Here is a 15,996-nt window from a genome sequence, read left to right as displayed (position 1 = left end):
TTTGAATTTTTGATGCTATCATAAGTATCTTTCGTTAGATCACGATCCAGGATTTGAAAACTAGGAACAGAATACCTTCTCTGTGAATGTATGATGTTGGACTCTGAAGAAACGCTTCTAGATTTTCATTAGGGAGTTGTTCACGAGAACTCCAATGATTGGACAATAATTTTGAAGGTACTACTGCATTATGATTTTAAAATCATATCATATAATTTGATCATGAAGTTTACTGAACTGAGTACTCAATTACGTTTTAGAATGCAGAAACGGCACATCTCTTAGGGTACATGATGTGCGATGGTGAAATAGCCAGTGGATATCATGCTAAACCAATTTCTATCCAATGAAGTACATGATTTAAGTACATACAGTTCCAATATTTACATAAATCTCAAGCATAGATACGAGTTGCCAGTGTGTTTAGATATAACAGTGAACTGTTTCCATTTATATGGCTTATTGTGGGATGTTTGGCCTCACAGTAGTGACTATGCATAACATTATGATGTGCATTAAAATGTATGAACTTTGCACAGTGAATCCACGAAAAGAGCGCCCTCATGGAAGATAGAGCGAGGATCTTCTAATTTTACTGTGTTTAATTTTATATTTTTCAGTAGTGTGTAGATATTGTATTTGATTGTACATTTTACCTGTGCATATGCATAGAACTTACTGTAAGGAAAAGGCTTGTTTATGTACATGTACAAGGATTCATATATAAGATTTTAAAATCTGTGCACCTCATGTGTTTTATAGCCCTAAAGAAGTCCTTTTGGATGAAACGCGTTGGCTACGTCAAAATTGGCTAAATTAAAAGTAAAGAAGAAAAAGGAACTATTTTAAATGGAAGAAATATGAAATGAAGGAACTAAACTGCAAATCCTGGCTGGAGTCTGTGTATTACATTATTGTAGCATGAATGTGTGTTTGCTTACCGACTGAAATACTAGTAGGTTGTGGGTGCTGAGCCATAGCCTTATGATTGAATTGGGTTTTTCTCCTGGGTTGAAGACTGAGAAGGCTGGTCTTTTGGGCTCAGGCACAGCAACAGCTTAAGCAACAGTAACCAAGGGATGTGGTGTGTAAGGTATTTACATGTCTCAGCTTTGTTTTTGTAAATAGAGTTTCTCACTGTGCCTGCAGCCTCTTAGTGGGTCAAAAAGGTGTTCAGAATTCATGATAATCAATAGTTGGCCTCTGTGCAGAGCGTACAGAGCAAAGGTCGCGGCTTCCAGTTCCGAGTGTTGATTCTGTGCCAATGTGTGTGAAGGAGGTACACAGTTGTCAAGGCAAAAGGGAAAGAAACTGCAGTGCTTACAGCTGAGTGGGTGCATTGTGTGTTTAGAGGTTGTGAGGGAGATGCGAAGAAGTGCATTCAGGAGAGAGTGAAAAGTGGATGCTGAAGAGATAAATTATGAGATGTAAGATATGCAGATGGATGAGATGTGGGGAGGAAACAGGCATACAATATCAATGTAGATTAATGATAAGAGGAGTATTTGAGACACTCTGAAGACCGCTACCCTTTTCACAGTTCTGAATCATGTTTAATTCACAGTCTCACAATTTCAAAATTTAAACATTTTGAATATTAATTATTTACAACAAAACCGTTGTTGTTACTCATTTGTCTTAAACAGCTATCAACCACTGATAAAGCTTATAGTCCTAGCTGGTTTTGGGTGTATTACAGTTGCACTGATATATGTCTGGAAGCAATAACAGAAAGCCCAGATACAAACTAAAATGCTGGTCTTGGGGCACACTATAGCAATCACACAAATTTATTTTGTGTTTAAGTCACACCCTTTATTACATAGGTGGCGCTCCTTTTAGAGACCATCCACCACACACTTTATTCATCCCATTTAAAGCCCTGAAGTCTCTAACATACAATGCAATGGTATGCATAGAATGATGCATGTACCCTTGTGTGTACGTTTGTAAAGGCATCTCTAAACATCAAACGTAGCTGCAATGCACATAGCACTGTAGAAAAAGGTTTGATACAGAAGGGAGATTCACAAGTAGGGGTCTCTTCAATAGCAGTCCGGTGTCAACTGACGGTTATTAGAGTTGTTTTTTGAGATGCATCCTCAGATGCTTCCAGAAGCGCAGAGAAGTGTGTTTTTCAGACCTCAGCAGCTGTGAAGTTGAGCATCTCCGATGCAATGCAGAATAAAGCTTTATTATCTCCTGCTTTCTGAACTTTCTTGTTTCTAGTCCGGTGGTGATGTTGTTACTGCTGTAGGTGTTACACAGGCCACTTGAGTTTGCAAACTTGCTTGCCAGATACAAATGAGTCTTTGACTACACTGCCTTTAAGGGCATGCTGAAGAGTTTGAAGATGCTGTAAGATGGAATTTTCGAGTGTGGGCTGTTACTAGCAAATGTCTTCAGTCCTTTTATCAGACGGGCCACAAGATAGAAGATATTCTTGAAAGGGAGCCAAAAAGAACTCTGAGATGCCTGCTGGCAAGGCACAGATTCCATTGACCTGCTAGACTTGGAAAGTAGGTGAAGTCTGCATTAGGAAAAAAACCTTGATTCTGCAGAGCTTGGTGAATTGCTCCCAGGTAGTTTGTGTCTTTCTTGCTTGTGAGTTATGAAACTGTGGCTCACACCAGTGTACAATCTCAGGCATTCAGTGCTGTTGGCGGTTGAGGGGTGAAGTCTTTAAGTGTCTTTGTATTTCAACAAGGCAAATATGAGCCTACTGAATTGAAACAGATGCATGGGAATGACAGGCACTTTGCGAAGTTTAGGAAGTAGAGCAAAAATATGGTACTAAGTTGTGAATATTAGGACCAAGGATAACAAGTCAATGCTAAATGGTGCATCTACAGTAATTTTCAAAACTAGATTACATCAGTCTTAGTGATATTAAAATTTATTAATATTGGTTCCAAGTCAAATTAACTTTTTTTCCTGGTCACAAATGTGGAAAATTACTTTTCCAACAAAGGCAATGGTCACATGTTGTTAGTCCAACTCTCAACGGTTAACTTAGAAGATGAGTAAGCAGAGTACAAGCACTGGGATTCACACCCATCGAGTACCGCTACCGAAAAGCAGCCTTTCACTTTCATCTTGTCATTGTTGTAAGAAGAGAAACTCTGTATTCAGGGTTAGAGCATCAGGTAGTTCTCACAAGTACAGGCCCTCATTGTGGAGAGGATGTAGTTCATTTGGAAAATGTAATTTCTTGAGAATTTCAATTCCAGCGAAGTATCATCCGAAAACTGACAAATCATGAGATCCTTGTGGAATGAATGAAGAACACCTAGGATACACTCAGTCGTTGAGGAGCTCATCTAAACCTGCTGGAACCTAATGATCTTGGGGAGGAATCACTGCAGGCAATGATGCTGAAGCTAACTCTCAAGGAAAATATGATGAGTATGGCTTGATGACTGGCAGTATCATAGGTTAACAGGACAAGACATGAATGATAAAGGGTCAGGAGTAGCCATTATAGCTGAACTGAAATGTGTTGTCAGTACTGTAGTGCACTCTGGCCCAAATGGGCTACCACAAGTGCTTTTTAAACATTCAACCCCAAGATGGGCAACTTTCCTTACGGTAATGTTTGGGCACATTCTGGTGAAAGGAGTTATTCCCGAAAGTTGGAAAGGCTCAATAATCCACCCTATCTTTAAAGGAGGTGTGGCATCCTCACCAAGTAATTATCTTTTAATTTCACTCCTAGACGTAGATCTCAAATTCTTCTCTACGTTTCTACTTCATGATCTGGAGACATGGGTACTAGACACAGGCAGACTTCCACGTAACCAAACCGGATTCACCAGGAGTCAAGGCACTTTAACCAACCTTATGGCAGAGTGACTGACACTTAGTAGAGCAAAGGCCTCAGGCACACCACTTTATATGTGTTTCGTTGACTTTAAGGCAGTGCTTGACTGTGTCCCGCGCAACAGGCTATGGGCCAAACTTCAGCAACGGGGAATCCCACCCAACCTCTTGAGAGCAGTTAGGCTGTTATATTCAGACACATGGGTTAGTAGACCTGGATGGTCGGACATCCCACGCTCGAGCCTGGATGGCTGACAATTGTCAATCATCTTGTATGATGATGATCTACTACTTCTCAATAACACCAGGATAAGTCTACAGAGGTTACTGAATCACCTTGGAGCATTCTCAGAGGATAATGAGATGGAATTAAATTGCAAAAAACAAAAGTGATCTCATTGAATGGCCGTTTTTTATATGAACGCTAATGGCATCTCAGCGGAAACACAATTGATGAAGCACGGGCTCATGTGTATCTAGGAGCCAAAATAGATGCAAAAGCTACGTTTGCACCACAAAAAGAGGTGATCAAGGGAAAGGCACATGCACTTAATCATACCTTTACAACACTTTGGGGCCATAATCTGAAGCTATTGGTAGCACTAAAAAAGACCAAACTGTTACCTACTCTTTCCTATAGATCGGAAATAATGATAGGTGCTGAGGCCAATCTCCGTGATAAAATCAAGATAACATCCTATAAACACATTTTTCAGCTACCCAGATTGGCATTGCCTACCCAAATTAGGCTGGAGTCTTTATTGATGAAGCAGACACTCACCAGGCCTGCGTCATACATCAAGTGTTGCCATAAACTGCAGTCAGCCGCCGAGGGCACACTGGCTAATGTAGTCTGGTCCAAAATCAATCTACAAAGAGGGAATGGCAACTACAAAAAAAATGTTGAAAAAAGTATTGCAATGCTTGAGTTGGGTGACCTATGGAACACAAGTATATCTGATCAAGCCTTCAGAAGAGCAGTAAACAAATCCATCAAATTGCAAAGTCGGACGAATAACAAAGAGAAGGTGTCCAAGCGGTCTTATGGGTGGTTGGTTCTGAAATCTTATGCTGTCCAAAGAGAGTCCTCCCTCCTGGAAGCCGCCTATCACCAGAAGATAAAACAGAGTTTATTGGCACTAAAACTGATATTCCAACATTAGACTTTCTTCCAAAATGGAGGTAAGAAGGCCAAAATGGATGTAAGAAATGCCACGTATGTCATCAGACAAAACCTTGCTGCATGTCATATGCATTTGCCCTGCCCAGGCCATACAGCAAAGAGGTTTGCTGAAAAAAACAGAATCATTGGATCCAAGAAACACAATGCTGAACATTAGACTTATACAGTTCCTGGACATTTTTAAATCATGGACATTTTTAAATCCCTTGCAAAGGTTGATTCACGGACACAGGTGGGGTAAGATGAATGGTGAGGAAGGCCTTTTGACAAGAACACTTGCATGTACCTGTACCTGGCGAGCTGCTAGGAAACATGCTTTTTTGCTGTTTTTTACCCTGTCAGGCCGAGCACCAGTGTGACATTTCCCTATCTGTCCTCTTGGTCAAACATAAACACCTTTTGCATAAACTCACACACTGCTTAGGCTGTCTGCCAGCTTTATACACGGAAGTTAGCACTTCCGCACTTTATGCTGTTTCTATCCCACCAGGTCGAGCACCAGTTTGACATTACCCGATCTGTCCTCTTGGCCAAACATTAGCTCCTTTTGCACAAATTTGCACACTGCGTAGGCTGTTTGTCAGTTTTATACAACAATGTTAGCACTTCTGCACTTTATGCTAAGTTGGTCTCTGCAAATCCTGCTTTAATGGGCGTTGTCCAAACAAGAAATAATGTTTGCATAATTTCGCGGTGTAGGACACTGGCCTGGTATGTGGTGGGTACCTAAGGTACTTACACCTTATACCAGGTCCAGATATCCCCTATTAGTGTAGTGTAGGCAGTGTCTAGAAGCCAGGCTCTCTAGACGTAACTGGATGAGCAGCCACGGCTTATGTAGGAGACATGCAAAGTTCATACAATACCACTGTAGCCACACAGCACTTACACACCTGAAAGAAAACACTCAGTGTTACAAAAATAAAGGTACTTATTTTAGTGACACAATACCAAAAGGTACTAGAGAGGCAACCCTCCAATAGGAGGTAAGAAACACACTAAATATATACACTAGATACCAGAAATAGGCATATAAAGTAATAGAAAACAGTGCAAATGTAGTTATACGATAGTGACCCTAGGGGGAGCCCAAATCATATACTACAAAAATTGAATGCAAACACAGGACCTCCACCTAGGTAAGTGGAATGTGTAGAGGGGAGCTGGAGGTGCTAGGAAACCCCAAAGGTAAGTTCAACAGTGCCCCCTAGAAACCAGGAGAAAAGGAGTAAGTTAGTGGATTTTCCCCCAAACCACCCAAAAGGAAGGAAAAGAAGAAAATGCAACACCCAGACAAGACTTCAAGAAATCAGTGGTGGATTCCTGAAGAGGAAGACTTGTGGAAGAAGGTGACCAAGTCCAGAAGTTACAGAAGAGTCCAGGAGGAGCAGGAGCTACTACCCACCCAGCTGTGGATGCAGGTTTTGGTCGACGGTGATGTGAAGAAGGCCAGCACTGCAACCCTGGAGCCGGTGAAGAGTTCCTGAGGGATGCAGACATTGTCACGCGCTGGAAGAATTGCAGTCAGGTGTTGGTGCAGGAAATCCACCAACAAGCCTTGGCAAAGGCAAAAGTCGCAGTTGGCGAAAAGTTGAGCTGCCAGGGACCAGCAAGGCCCAGGAGTACTCAACCCAGGAGGGGGAGTCAGAGGGGATTTTCAGCGTCACAGAAAGTCCACAGGAGCAAAGGCAGCACCCATAGGACGTGGACACAGGCGTCGCAGAAGAGCCCATGTAGCACAACTGAAGAAGGGTCCCACGCTGAAGGAGAACCACACAGAGGACTGTGCGTTGCAGGAAGGAGTGCTGGAGCTGGTGCTGCACGTAATCTCAAGATCCCTTGAAGGAGATGCCAACAAGCCTTGGCTGCTGCAAGAGACATGGTGCACGGGGGGTACTGTCCTGTGTGGGAAGGCAAGGGCTTACCTCCACCAAAGTTGGACAGCTGGCAGAGAGGTCCCAGAGATCTACTCCAGACCACCACCCGTGATGCAGGATCTGTGGAGATCAGGATGAGAGGAGATCCATGTAGCCGGTCGTCATTGTAGTAGGTGCCTGCGGATACAGGGGAGTGACTCCTTCATTCCAAAAGAGATTCCTTCTTCCTTCTCTGAAGACTTGCTGCCCTCAGAGGATGCACCGCCGGAGAAATGTTGCAGAAGCTGGAAGGGGCCGTGGAAACAATGTTGTAGAAAGAGTCTTCTTCAAGGATGCAGATTGTCGGTTCCTGGAGGGTCCAGTTGCGGTTCCAGTGGCTAGAAGTCAAAGTAGGGTTGCAGAGGAGTCCTGCTGGAATCTTGCATTCCAAATCTGAGGACCCACCCAAGAGAGAGACCCTAAATAGCCCTGAAACGGGGAATTGGTCACCTAGCCAGGTGAGGACCTATCAGGAGGGGGCTCTGACGTTACCTGGCCACTCGGATGCTCCCAGAGGTCCCTGCCAACCTTGGATTCAAGGTGGCAGAACCAAGGGATCCTCTGGAGGAGCTTTGGGCACCACTCCTGGGGTGATGATGGACAGGGAAATAGGCACTCCCCTTTCCATTGTCCAGTTTCGCGCCAGAGCAGGGACTTGAGGTCCCTGAACTGGTGTAGACTGGTTTATGCATGGAGGGCACCAGATGTGTCCTTCAAAGCATACCAGTGGCTTGGGGAGGCTACACCTCCCAAGCCATGTAACACCTATTTCCAAAGGGAGAGGTGTTACCCCCCTCTCCCAAAGGAAATCCTTTCCTCTGCCTTCCTGGGCTAGAACTGTTCAAGCAGGAAGAGGGCAGAAACCTGCCTGAGGGGTGGCAGCAGGTTGGGCTGCTTGGGAAACCCCGGAAGACTGGTAGGAGCAATGCTGGGGTCCTCTAAGGAGCCACCTGAGTGCATGGGAATCATTCTTCAAATACTGGTAACAGTATTGGGTTATGTTTACGACATGTTTGATACCAAACATGCCTAGGTTCAGAGTTACCGTTATGTTGCTGGACATAGGTAGTGACCTATGTCCAGTACACGCATAAAATGGCGTCCTCGCTCTCATGAAGTCTATGAAAATGGCACTGGAGTTCGTGGGGGCACCTCTGCTAGTGCAGGGGTGTCCTCACACACAGGTACATGCATCCTGCCCTCTGGGCTAGGAGGGCCTACCATAGGGGTGCCTTACAGTGACCTGGTGCAGTGACCTGTAGTGAAAAAAGGTGCATGCACCCTTTCACGCAGGCTGCAATGGCAGACCTGCAGAACACTTTGCATGGGTGCCCCATCGGTGGCATAATACCTGCTGCAGTTCATTGATATCCCCTGGTACCCCAATGCCCTGTGTACCTGTGTACCATATACTAGCGACTTACTTGGGGGCTCCAGTATGCCAAATGTGGGGTGAAAGTGGTACAAGTTACCATGTTAGCAGGGAAAGAACATAATCACTGGGGTCCTGGTTAGCAGGATCCCAGTGAACACAGTCAAACACTGACAACAGGCAGAAAATGGGGTTGGCCATGCCAAGAAAGAGGGTACTTTTCTACACACTGTATGCACTAGTTTGCACGCACTGGTACCATTAGAATCAGCTAATTTGGTCCACTTTGCACAATCTCCTATATTGTACAGGCCAAGCTGCTTTTTGCCATGGGGTGCTAGATAGGTCTAAATGTTGCCTAGCTCTCCTGCCAACGACAAGAACAAAGAACTGTATGGCTGCCTTTCATGCACTATCCTTCATGCGCTGGCATGATCGTATATCACCAATAACCTTATTTCCGATTTGACTTATTTATATGTTCTGATCTGTGTGTTTTAACGGATGGTTATGATTTTATTGGCTAATAAACAAATATTTCACTCACTCACTCTGGTCTGAATCCAGATTGATAATTGTGGTGAATTATAATTGATATTTATGTAGATTAGGTTGCAACTTTCTTTTTGATTACCTTGGGCCTGAGCTGTAGGTGGGTGGTGGGTTGGTATTATGTAAGACCATCGCAGTCTAGGTTCTGCTTCAGTCTGAGTGGGGTTCATATAATACCATGTATGAGGAAAGTGTTGAGTATGTTGAGCAGTGGATGGAAAGTTTTGCCAGTGATGGATCCACTATGGCTGTTTTGATGGCATTTATAGAATATAGCCATCAACTAAGGCCAGTAAAGGACTCCATAAAGGATGTCTATGGACAATGTGCCGAGGTGAGTCCACTTAGAAACATTGAAGGGTGGTGTCAAATGGGTAATGTTTATAAGTGCCATGTTTTTAGTGTGCAGTCTGATTTTGTTTTGCCTATTCTGTGATAGGTTGTTAATGTCTATGCATTTTTCTTGTGAGTGTTCAAGATGTGGGTGTGAATTAAGGTTGATGCAGTGCCTGATTGCATTGATTGTGGCTACTCTGGTGTTAGTGGCTTTGTTGATGACTGTGCTGTAGTTCACCAGTTTGGCCTCCAAAGGAGCTCTAAATGTCTTCAAGGACACAAGAATATTATGTTGCTAAGGTTAGTGTCAATCCTTCTCCTGCCTTTCGATGGAACACTTGCTGACTGTGAGCATTTGACTTTGCTTTGGAGCAGAGAATTGACTTTTGAGGATTGGATCTTGGGTGGGGCATGATTTTGTACCATGGTGTGGAGAGCGTAGTTGACATTAGAGAGCATGGAGTTGATATCAGTGTTTAGGACTAATGGGTTTTTGTGGAGAGCTTTTATAAACAAGTTGAATTTCATTGTGTTTGGCTATCCTTTGTAGTTTTGTGTGGCCATTTTAGTTTTAGCTCCATGCACGTTATTTTAGAACACTAGGCCTGCCGCTGTGCACCTTAACCTAGATATATTTTATTCAGCTTTGTTTATTATTTTAACAATAGCCACATTTTAGGTCTTGTTTTATTTCTCTCTATCTAGCTGTTCTTTGCTTAGGCCAGCACTGCGTTCTTAAACAATACATTCTTGTTCACTCTGTGCTTCTCTCAAGGCTGCAGTGGGATAGGTTGCGGGTAAAACGTGGTAACGCTTTGTCTCTGGTATTCATAGAAACATACACATCCTTACGTAGGGACATTTTCTCAGAACATCAGTTGTTTTATTACAAAAACACTTCCCTGCCCCATACATGTTAGAGGGAGATTCCAGCCAGGTGACCACGGCTGTATGCTGATTACTGAACGCTTCGCTACAGCTGCTTATGCAGACTTCAGGCCTTTGCTCAGGTATGGGGGATGATGTCTTCCCAGGGGAACCTGTAGGGCAGAACTAGATCTTAACACACTGTGCTCTAATATAGCCTAGGTAGGAATTAGTCTATTGACTCTAGTGACAATATGGTAGTGTTATTTCTATGCTTCACTGATCGTCACAATTTTAATCCTGTCATGCTTTATTGTCCTGGTTATTGCAGTACATGCTTTATTATCTAGGATGCAGTTGCTTCATTAAAACCTTATTGAAACATACACTGCCTCTGCTTGTCATTGTATATATGAGACTAATGTAAATGAGAGAAACGGATGCGATCTGAGTGACCACGATTTCCGTGAGGAGTCAATTGTGTCATGCGCTCGGCTGCCCAATCATCCCTGCTCTTGGGTAGAGATGAGGCACTGCTAGTTAGCCAGAGAAAAACCCGGACTTGGGCAACAGGTGTCAACTGTAGTGGATTAGACTCAATCTCCCACACCACAGGCGATTCTGCCGCTCAAATCCAGTAGTCTCATTAGAATAATGAGAGCCTACGCGACGGTAGTATGCTATTACTTACCTGCAAGGACCTGCATACATCAACCACTGCCTGAACTTCCACTAACCCTCCAGACACCTGCGCTTCCTTTCCTTCGCTCACACCCCTCGCATCCCCTGAAGCAACAGCAGAGGATGCTCCTTCTCCTACCTTACTGTGAAATCCTGGAACAACCTCCCCATTCACCACTGACCTCATCCTCTCTGTTGCAATTCAAGAAGGGACTCACGGCCTGGCTGTTCAACTGACCCCTCTGGGCAGCAGGATTCTCAGCTCCTGAATACCCTCATGGGTGTTTAGCCACACTGTACAAGTCCTAATTGGTTGATCTGAAGCACAGCACAATCTAAGGGAATGTAGGGCCTTTTTAGTTCATACATTGCAGTGCCTGACTAGTGAGGTGTGGCATGGATGAAGAGGTGAAGTCCAGGATGTTACCCATGACCTGTATTGGCAATGTGGTGAGTTATTTGATGTTGGTATCTACAACATGTTGAGAAAGGTTTCTTTCATTGTGTTGGTCATGCCGCCCCAGTGTTGATATTGCACAGGTTATGTTAATTTATTTTATAAAGTACATATTCACTAACCTGAGTAAAACAAAGAGAGGAGAAACACAACTGTCATTCATTGAAAATTCAAGTATTCAATGAATTGCAGAAGTTTAGCAAATCAACCTTAGTCCTTAAATAAAGGAGCACTGAGATCCAAATTTTGAATATAGCGATTGAGGAAGTTCAATTCCCATATGATACGGATACAGCTTTTGGTAGTCAATCAATGGAGCCATTGTTGGAGGGGCCATTTGATGTTAAGGTGGTGAAGTCAGGCATCTCAGTGATGAAAGTGGAATTGGGTACAAGAGGTCTTTCTATCAGATTGAAGCTGATGATCTGAACATCTGACATTGGTAATTGGATGATGAGCTGCCTAAACGTGGTGAAAGCCGGCAGGTGGTATATCAAGTAGATTTGCGGATGCCTGTGGTATCTTTTTTGTTTGGTCAATCAATCTTCTGCATGCTATAATCAGGACGTTAAGGATCTATATGGAGGTACAGAAGAACTTAGGCTCTATGTGGCTATTTGAATGCATTTTTATACAGCATTTCTGTATGTGAAAGCTTTTTCTCCAACGAAGGTGTTTGAATGGGTAATTATCCGTGATAATAGTTCACTTTCTCATGTAATGGGTTTGGCTTTTGTGCAACATTGTGTTTTTTTATGTTCTTGAGACAGCATTTATTTTGACTTTGTTGCAGCACGTTGAATGGGTATGTATGAAACTACACTGTGGTGGTGAAGTCAGCTCTACAGCCTTTGCTTGCGATTTCACAGTAGAATGTCCAGTGAGGGTCAGTTTCTGTGCTTGAAAATTGAAGTTTAAAGGAAACCAAGCAACTGGTAAGCAATGAAAGGACACATTTACTACAGAATAGCGCAGTGCAGCCAAAGTTGCTGTGCTCAGCTTTGCAAAGGGAAGAGCATTTTCGAGCCATATCTACTAAGATATGGCACAGACCAGTGCTTTAAATGGGCTGGTACTCACCGGTACTGAGTACCGGCACTTCTTATTTTTTTCACTCTGAGTACCGGCACTTCTCTGCTGCCAAGGAGAGTACCGGTACTCATGAGGGGTAGGCTCCTTAGCTGCTAGTGCTGGTGAGCACTGGGCTCTCAGAGTTGAACCTGCCTCTGACAGCAAAGGTGCTTCTGTCGCCCTAAACTGAGCCCTGCTGAGCTATTCAGTGGGGATTATGTGCCTAATGTCTGGGTATTTACGATCACGCTGTGTTTGTCAGAACAGGGTCCATTCAGGCCCTGTGCTGTCAATCACATTTACACACTCGTGTGCTTTTGTGTAAACACAGGAATTGAGGCAGCCCCGCTGTGACAACTAAGAAAGCCATGGGAGGAAAGTTTAAAATGGCTTTGATCCCACCTGAGTCTCTTGAACGAGGGTCTGCTTATGTATGTGTGTTTGCCTGCTGGTATGTGTGTGTCTTTGTGTGAGAGAAAAGCGAATGAAAGAGAGAGAATCGGGGCACTTTAAGGAGGACTGTGTGGAATGCTTTGGGTGTGCGCCTCTGCTTGTTTCTTTCTGTGTGTGCACGTTCAAGAATATATAGTATTGTGCAAAACGACAGCAAATATGTTTGCCAGTAAGATAAATAGCGTTGTGTTTCGCTTACATTTCGTTTAACGAGTTAACTTGTTTTGTTTGTTCAAACACATTTCTCATGGGCCTTGGCATGTGCTGTAACTGGTATATAAGTGAAAGTATCCCATGTCTTGCTCTTAGCCCCGCCCCTAGCCCCACCCACCACACTACTAGTATATGTTAATGAGTACCTGCACTTATTTTTTCCCATTTAAAGCACTGGCACAGACCCTTTCCTCCACAGTGTTGGCACACAAATAGGCTGTGGAATATGTGCACCTGCTGTGTAGGATATGTTTTGTACTGGAAGGGTACATTTTCAGTACAAAATACTATCTTTAACGTTATGAGCACCTCATTTCGAGCTGGATGGAATCTGGTGCAAGAATACAGAAGGATGGAATGTACGATTCTTTCAAGTACCTCTGCACCATCTTCCCGCTATTCCACATTTTCAACCCGTAATGGGGAATAACTACCAGACCCAGAGATACTGACTCCTTTACTGGGCAGTTTTTCACTATTTTAGAGAAAAATGCTGAAATGATCTGCTTGCTCTGCGCAAGTGAAAACTGTCAGTAGGAGGGCTGTGGGAGAGTCAGGGGTGGGTTGGAGTAGCAGGGGCAATAGTGCCTCTGCAGGGAAACCATTGCCTGCTACTCCACTGCTGCAGCAGGGGTCTACTGGGTGCTTGTTGTGCTAATGCCCGCAGCCCCTACCCATACAGCAGTAAAAGCAGAGCTGGTGTCTCCAGGCCTGGGATTATTGAGTGCAAGGTTTGTGAACCTAATAATTCCAGACTAGTGAGATTTGTAATTGTGATCTGAGACATTTCACCTGGAGTTATAGCTCTGTGTGAAATAATCCAACTAGTAATGAGGTTCCATATTTTTTTCAGTTGATATGGTTCATGGAGGTGTAAGTCAGATTAATACGTTTTTCTGTGTGGGTGCTGGGAAGGTTCAGGTATGGGAAGCAGAGGTACTGGACTTTGGATCTTGCCAGATCCTACCAGGGTCATGCAGGAAGGGTCTCTTGTCCATACTTTGCCGGAGACACTCAAGCGAGGGACAGCTAAGAATCTGGTTGATAGACTCAGTGTTGTGTTGCTTTCTCCCTAAGTTCAACCCGTATTTCTTGACACCACAGGGCTGCTCAGTATTAGGTGGTAGGTTTGTGGCAAACCCATGGTTCACATGATCCCACCCACTCAAAGGATTCTGGTTTACAACTGTGGCTGAGGCGAACTTTTCTGCTGTATCTAAAACACTTCGGCCCATATTTATACTTTTTGACGCACAACTGCGCCAACGCAGTTGTGCGTCAAAATTTTAACGCCGGCTAACGCCATTCCAAAGCACCATGCCGGCGCCTTATTTATTGAATGACGTTAGCCGGCGCAGCTGACTGGTGTGCGTCAAAAAAATGACTCACACCAGGCAGCAGCGGCGTAGGGGAAAATGGAGCTTGGGCATAAAAAAATGGGGCAAGTCAGGTCTGAGGCAAAATTTTGGCCTCAACCCGATTTGCGCCATTTTTTTTTTACGCCCAACCCCCATTGAAATGACTCCTGTCTTAGCAAAGACAGGAGTCATGCCCCCTTGCCCAATGGCCATGCCCAGGGGACTTATGTCCCCTGGGCATGGTCATTGGGCATAGTGGCATGTAGGGGGGCACAAATCAGGCCCCCCTATGCCACAAAAAAAATACGAAAAAAATACTTACCTGAACTTACCTTAACTTCCCTGGGATGAGTCCCTCCATCCTTGGGTGTCCTCCTGGGGTGGGCAAGGGTGGCAGGGGTGTCCCTGGGGGCATGGGAGGGCACCTCTGGGCTCCTTCTGAGCCCACAGGTCCCTTAACGCCTGCCCTGACCCAGACATTAAAAAACGGCGCCCATCAGGCTGGGCGCCGTTTTTTAAGGCCTGCCCCCTCCTGTGCGTCAAAATGACGTCACAGTATAAATAAGGCGCACAGGCCTTAAAGTCATTTTTTGGAAGGGAACGCCTACCTTGCATATAATTAACGCAAGGCTGGTTCCCCCTTCTAAAAAATGATGCACATGGTGGAACTTTGATGCCCGCGGGGTCGGACGTCAAAGTAAAAATATGGAGCTGTGTTTGCGCCGATTGTGCGTCAAAAATTTTAACGCACATTGGGCGCAAAGAGAGTATAAATATGCCCCTTCTTGTGGTGGGAAGTTAGCTTGGCTCCCTGTTGGCTTGTCTCTTTGTGACAGATGCAGGGTCACGTAAACTCCTCACACAAGAAATTCAGCAGCACAAGAGAGGGCTCTGTTGCACCTAGATTTGTGAGAAATGAATAGGATTCAGGCTTATAAACATAGGGGCATATTTATACTCTCTTTGCGCCGAATGTGCGTCAACATTTTTGACGCACAATCGGCGCAAACACAGCCCCATATTTATACTTTGACGTCCGACCCCGCGGGCGTCAAAGTTCCACCATGTGCGCCATTTTTTAGAAGGGGGAACCAGCCTTGCGTTAATTATATGCAAGGTAGGCGTTCCCTTCCAAAAAATGACTTTAAGGCCTGTGCGCCTTATTTATACTGTGATGTCATTTTGACGCACAGGAGGGGGCAGGCCTTAAAAAACGGCGCCCAGCCTGATGGGTGCCGTTTTTTAACGCCTGGGTCAGGGCAGGCGTTAAGGGACCTGTGGGCTCAGAAGGAGCCCAGAGGTGCCCTCCCATGCCCCCAGGGACACCCCCTGCCACCCTTGCCCACCCCAGGAGGACACCCAAGGATGGAGGGACCCATCCCAGGGAAGTTAAGGTAAGTTCAGGCAAGTATTTTTTTCGTATTTTTTTTGTGGCATAGGGGGGCCTGTTTTGTGCCCCCCTACATGCCACTATGCCCAATGACCATGCCCAGGGGACATAAGTCCCCTGGGCATGGCCATTGGGCAAGGGGGCATGACTCCTGTCTTTGCTAAGACAGGAGTCATTTCAATGGGGGTTGGGTGTAAAAAAAAATGGCGCAAATCGGGTTGAGGCCAAAATTTTGCCTCAGACCTGACTTGCCCCATTTTTTGACGCCCAAGCTCCATTTTCCCCTACGCCGCCGCTGCCTGGTGTGAGTCATTTTTTTTGACACACA

The sequence above is a fragment of the Pleurodeles waltl genome, chromosome 6 (assembly GCF_031143425.1).
Source record: "Pleurodeles waltl isolate 20211129_DDA chromosome 6, aPleWal1.hap1.20221129, whole genome shotgun sequence".
NCBI classification, from domain to species: Eukaryota; Metazoa; Chordata; class Amphibia; order Caudata; family Salamandridae; genus Pleurodeles; species Pleurodeles waltl.
Note: the sequence above shows the minus strand (reverse complement) of the source record.